Source organism: Acanthochromis polyacanthus, chromosome 12, assembly GCF_021347895.1.
Source record: "Acanthochromis polyacanthus isolate Apoly-LR-REF ecotype Palm Island chromosome 12, KAUST_Apoly_ChrSc, whole genome shotgun sequence".
Taxonomy (NCBI): Eukaryota; Metazoa; Chordata; class Actinopteri; family Pomacentridae; genus Acanthochromis; species Acanthochromis polyacanthus.
The window spans coordinates 38,053,381-38,059,189 of record NC_067124.1 but is presented as its reverse complement, the minus strand read 5'-3'; positions in this window follow the sequence as shown (position 1 = coordinate 38,059,189).

Below are 5,809 nucleotides of genomic sequence, written 5' to 3'. Positions count from 1 at the left end.
CAGAGGAGTCGTGGGGGGGAGGTCGGTGGCAGCGGCGGGGTTCCCAGTATAACTGTCAAACGGGAGTGGAGGTGAGGGGCCGAGTGCAGGTGTGGATCGGGAATAAAGTCCGGCTGGGTGCCTTCATCCAGCGAGGGAAGCTCGGAGTGTCGTCCTGTGGGCAGAAACAGACAGACGGAGCAGCGATTAGTCATTCCACTGAGCTCAGATGCTGAAGGGAAAGTCCCCTTCCTGCCCGAGAGGTGCTAAAGTCTGCGTCCGCGGAGATGATCTCATCACAGAGAAAACCCCCGGGGGCCAATCACAGCCGCCGACTCCAAGAAGAAAGCCTCACCGAGAACACGGCGCCTCCTCTTCGCGATTAATCCGACGCTCCTAATCCTCGCTGCGCCTCTCGCCAGATCAATATATCAATCAATCAGCTCCTGACCGACTCGAACGCTCGCTCCGGTCCCCTCCCCTCCTCTCCCCAGCGTCTTTGCGCCTTCTGTTCTCAGCTACTCCCACAAGCTTCTTCTCCTCCCACCCTTCCCGCTGCTGTACTTTCTTTTCTCTCCCAAACTCCCCTTTTCATGTTTGGCAGTAAGCTTTTGCATGCATTCTCTATTAGTCCCATCCACTCCCTCCCTCCCTCCCTCCTGCTCCCTCTCTCTGTAGACCACACAGTAAAAATGGTCAACTCATGCACTGTATCCATGTTAATCAGAACCATATTTCCTCCTCCACGTCCTTCTTTTCCTCCTCTCCTGCCTAAATCCCTCCATTCACAGTGCAGCCGTTCCCCTCCTCCTCTTCCAGTAGTGGTAACACAAATCCGTAGGAAAGGGTAAAACTTATTTTTGGAAAGGAGTGCAAATTCCTCCTCCTCCCATTGCTTCCTCTAAGTCAAAGTAAGCTTTTCATTGACCCCATTGTAAGTGGACTTTTAATGTGACATTACGGCGCGGCAGCACACCCTGAAACAACAATCTGTCCTCGCCAGGAAAACTTTCGCCGTGTTATCGGGAGGGGAATCTTCCGTCACGCTTCCTTCATTATTCTCCCTCTCTCATTATCCGTTTTCTAATAAAACACACCCTGCCAGGCGTCCTCGCCGCTCGCTCTCCCTCGCCAGAGCCTCTTATGAAATAGCTCGTCTGTCTCTCAGCGCCGCCCGCTTAAACACACAAGAGCATCTCGGATAATGTTTTCGTTTAAGAGCTCAGTGGGCTATCTCCGCTGCCTCTCGGTCCCTCCACACCCAAAAACCCTCTCCTTGACTCATACCGAAGCTCAAATCAACATCTGTTCCAGTAACGGCTCTTACGTAACAGTTTTGGAAAGCGATTTTCGGAGGCCAAACCTCCTCACAATGGAGCAAAACGAGCACAGAGATGGACAGTGGGCCGCCCAAATGACTGCAGCCGCTTTTAGTTCGACCTCTACTCCAGAAGGGAGTCCAGGCTCAGGCAGCAGCAGAGTCGGGCTGCTTTTATAGCCGAGGCCGGGCCTGCAACTAATGATTACTTCCCCTATTAATCTGCTAGTCGCTCGCTCTATAAAACATCAGAAAATGATGGAAAAATGTGATGACAAATGTCTTGTTTTGTCCACAGCACAAAGATATTTAGCTTGCCGTCACAGAGGAGGAAAGCAAGCAGAAAATGTTCCCATTTAATAAGCGGCAATCACAGAATTTTCGACTGTTTTTCTGAAAAACAATAACTCAAACCGATTAGCAAAACAGTTAATTTAATAGTTGACAAGTGAGCAGCTCTAACCACAAACAGAAGAGGAAAGAGCAGCTGGGATCAGACTATTTTAACTATTCCACTCAAAAATGTGCTTAAACCAATTAACCAATTATCAAAATAGACAATTTAATAGTTGGTACCTAATTGATTAATCGATTAATTGATCCAGCTCTGTATAAAACACAAAGATATTTAGTTTACTGTCATAGAGGAAGTGAAAAAACAGAAATATTCACATTTAAGAAGTTGCAAACATGGAATTTTGTTTATCTGACAAACAATAACTTAACTGATTAGCAAAAAAGGGAATTTAATAGTTGACAACTAATTGATTAATTGGTTAATCACTGCAGCTCCAACTAAAGCAGAAGAGAAAAGAAACCAGAAAATGTTTATATTTCAGAAGTAGGGATCAGAGTATTTTTACTTTTTCATTCAAACATTTGCTTAAGCCAATTAACTAATTGTCAAAACAGTTAATTTAATACTTGATACCTAATTGATTAATCGATTAACTGATGCAGCTCTGTACAAAACAAAAAGATATTTAGTTTACTGTCACAGAGTAGAAAAGAAACCAGAAAATATTCACATTTGAGAAGTTGCCATCAGAGAATTTTGACTTTTTCACCAAAAAATTTACTCGTATTGATTATTCATTTATCAAAATAGGCAATTTAATTCTTACCAACTAATTGATTAATCAATTAATCGATGCAGCTCCATCTAAAATACAAAGACATTCAGTTTAACACCACAGGGGAGGAAAGAAACCAGAAAATATGCACATTTGAGAAATTGGGATCAGAATATTTTAACTTTTTCACTCCAAAATTTTCTGAAACCAATTATCAAAATAGTTAATTTAATAGTTGATAACTAATTGATTAATGGATTAATTGATGCAGCTCTGTACAAAACACAAAGATATTTAATTTACTGTCACAGCAGAGGAAAGAAAGCGGAAAATATTCACGTTTAAGTAGCTGCAATCACAGAATTTATACTGTTTTTCTGAAAAAAGCCTAAACTGATTAGTAAAACAGTTCATTTAATGTACTGTTTTAACTTTTTTACTCCAAAATTTTCTGAAACCAATTAACCAATTATCAAAATAGTTAATTCAGTAGTTGATAACTGATTAATTGATTAATCGATTAATCACTGCAGCTCCATCACAAAGATATTCAGTTTACTGCCACAAAGTAGAAAAGAAACCAGAAAATATTTATGGATAAGAAAAGTTGAGACTTTAATTAAAAATATTTCCTCAAACTGATTATTCACCTATCAAAATAATAAATCTAATAATCAACAACAAATCGAATAATGGATTAATCTTTGCAGCTCTGTCAAAACCCCAAACAAGTCATCAAACTGTAAAAACAGACAAATAACTTCCACACTTTAAAAGCTGGAACTTGTGAGTATTTTCTGAGAAGCTGGAATCACAGAAATTACTGTTTCGTTTTAGTTGAGAGCAAATCAATAAACGGCTGCTGCTCGACTTAAATTCTCCAGTTACCAGTGAAAACATGTCATGTGTTGTAATCATGCAGCCAAATAATTAATCGATTGTCTTTGTCTGTAAAATGTCAAAAAAGTATAGAAAATGTTGATCACTGTTTTCCCAAAGGCCATTTCCTTTAAAAACATACTCCAGCAGATTAATCCATTGTCAAAGTAGCGGGTGGTTAATTTCACAGTTTACAAATAGTGTATTAATCATTGCAGCGTTACTGACTTGAGGCTGGTTGAGCTGTTCCATCTCTATGGGAACAACAGCTGTCGGGAAATGGTTCTACAAGAAAAAAAAAAGTTCCAGATGCAAAGTTTTCTGCTTTTGTTACTTTTCAGCATTGAATCATTGCCAATTCAATTTGGCTTTTTGGACGAGAATTTCTGAAAAACAGATTATGCCAAAGTGCAAACAGATTTCTACAAACTAATGTCAGCTATCTTAAAACGTAAAATAACCGATTGTAGAAGTGTTCACCCGCTTTAAAGTGACTCATCTAATTCAACACAGGTGCAGCCAGTTGGTGCTAGAAGTCACAAGAGAGCAGTGAATGTGTCACAGTGATTGTAGTATAAAGACTCCTGTATCTGAAAGGTCCAGTCACTGGTGAGTCAGTACTTTTAGATAGAACTACACCATGAAGACCAAAGATTAAAGGATTCTGAGAAGCATAAGTCGGGATGATACAAGACCATTTCCAAGTTCCTCAATATCTCTTGGAATCCAGTTAAATCCATCATTAAGAAGTAGAAGGAATATGGAGCATGAATAATTTGACGAGAGACAGATAGAACTTTAGGGCGAGATAACGACGCAGGACTTCTTATCGGACCAGTAAAATTTGGCCTTAGGTGTCCATGCCCTAAGCACCATGTCCCTGGCACCATGTAAGGATAATATTATCCACAACAGTAGTCTTTTACAATTAGATTTTAGGTTCTATCCACAAGACAGAACTTTAGGATAAGGCAACTATGCAGGACAAAGGACGCTTAAAGTTTGGTTTAAGGTGTTCATGATCATCCTTAGTTTCTTCTCTGTCACCATTTATGGATATTATTACCTCAAAAATTAAGTTTTTACAACCTGATTATAGGTTCCATCTACAAGACAGAACTTTAGGACGAGGTAACTATGCATTATTGGTTATAAAACCCTTAACATTTAGTCTAAGGTGTTCATGGCCCTCATCTGGCTTCATCTCTGGCACCATGTAAAGATAATGTTACCCAAACATTAAGTTTTTACAACCAGATTATGGTTCCATCTACAAGACAGAACTTTAGGACAAGGTAACTATGCCGGACCTCTTATAGGACCCTTAAAATTTGGTCTGAGGTGTCTGTGGTCCTCCTTAGTTACATCTCTGGCACCATGTAAGGATAATATTTCCACAAAAATTAAGTGTTTACAACCAGATTACAGGTTCTGTCTACAAGACAGAGCCTCAGGATGATACAACCATGCATCACTGGTTAACATTAAGTTTAGGTGTCCATGTCTCCCTCTGGCTCCATCCCTGTCACCATTTAAGACTCAATATTCACAAAAATTAAGTTTTTACAACCAGATTATGGTTCCATCTACAAGACAGAACTTTAGGACGAGGTAACTATGCCAGACCTCTTATAGGACCCTTAAAATTTGATATAAGGTGTCCAAGGCCCTCCTTACAATGACCTTACCCTAACCCTACCAAAAATTAAGCTTTTACAACTAGATTACAGGTTAGCGCTACAATACATAGCCTCAGGATGGGGTTACAATGCATGACCCTTACAATGACCTTTAGCATTTGGTCTGAGGTATCCGTAGCCCCCCTTAGTTCTGTCTCTGACACCACGTATGGATATTATTATCATAAAAATTAAGTTTTTACAACCTGATTATAGGTTCCAACTACAAGACAGAACTTTAGGACGAGGTAACTATGCATTACTGGTTATAAAACCCTTAAAATTTGGTCTGAAGTGTCCATGGCCCACCTTAGTACTGTCTCTGCCACAATGGAAGGAATATATTACCACAAAAATTTAGTTGTTGCAACTAGATTACGTGTTCTATTCGCACAACAGAGCCCTGGGTCATGGCAACTATGCATTACTGGTTATAAGACACTTAACATTTAGTCTAAGGTGTTCATGGCCCTTCATCTGGCTTCATCTCTGGCACCATGTGAGGACAATATTACCCCCAAAAAGTATGTTTTTACAGCCATATTACACATTCCATCTATAAAACAGACCTTTAGGACAAGGTAACTATGCAAGATTTGTCATAGGGCGCTTAAAACTTGGTCTAAGGTATCCAAGATCCTCCTTAGTTACATCTCTGGCAACATTTATGGATATTATTACTCTAAAAATTAAGTTTTTAAAACTAGATTACAGGTTAGATCTAGAAGACAGAGTTTCAGGATGATGTAACTATGCATTACTGGTTACAAGACCCTCAACATTCACTTTAAGGCCCCCCTGCCCCCCTCTGGCTCCATCCCTGGCTCTGACAGTACAGCTGAGTCATGTGGGCTCCGGTCTTGTTGTGAAAAGTGACTACT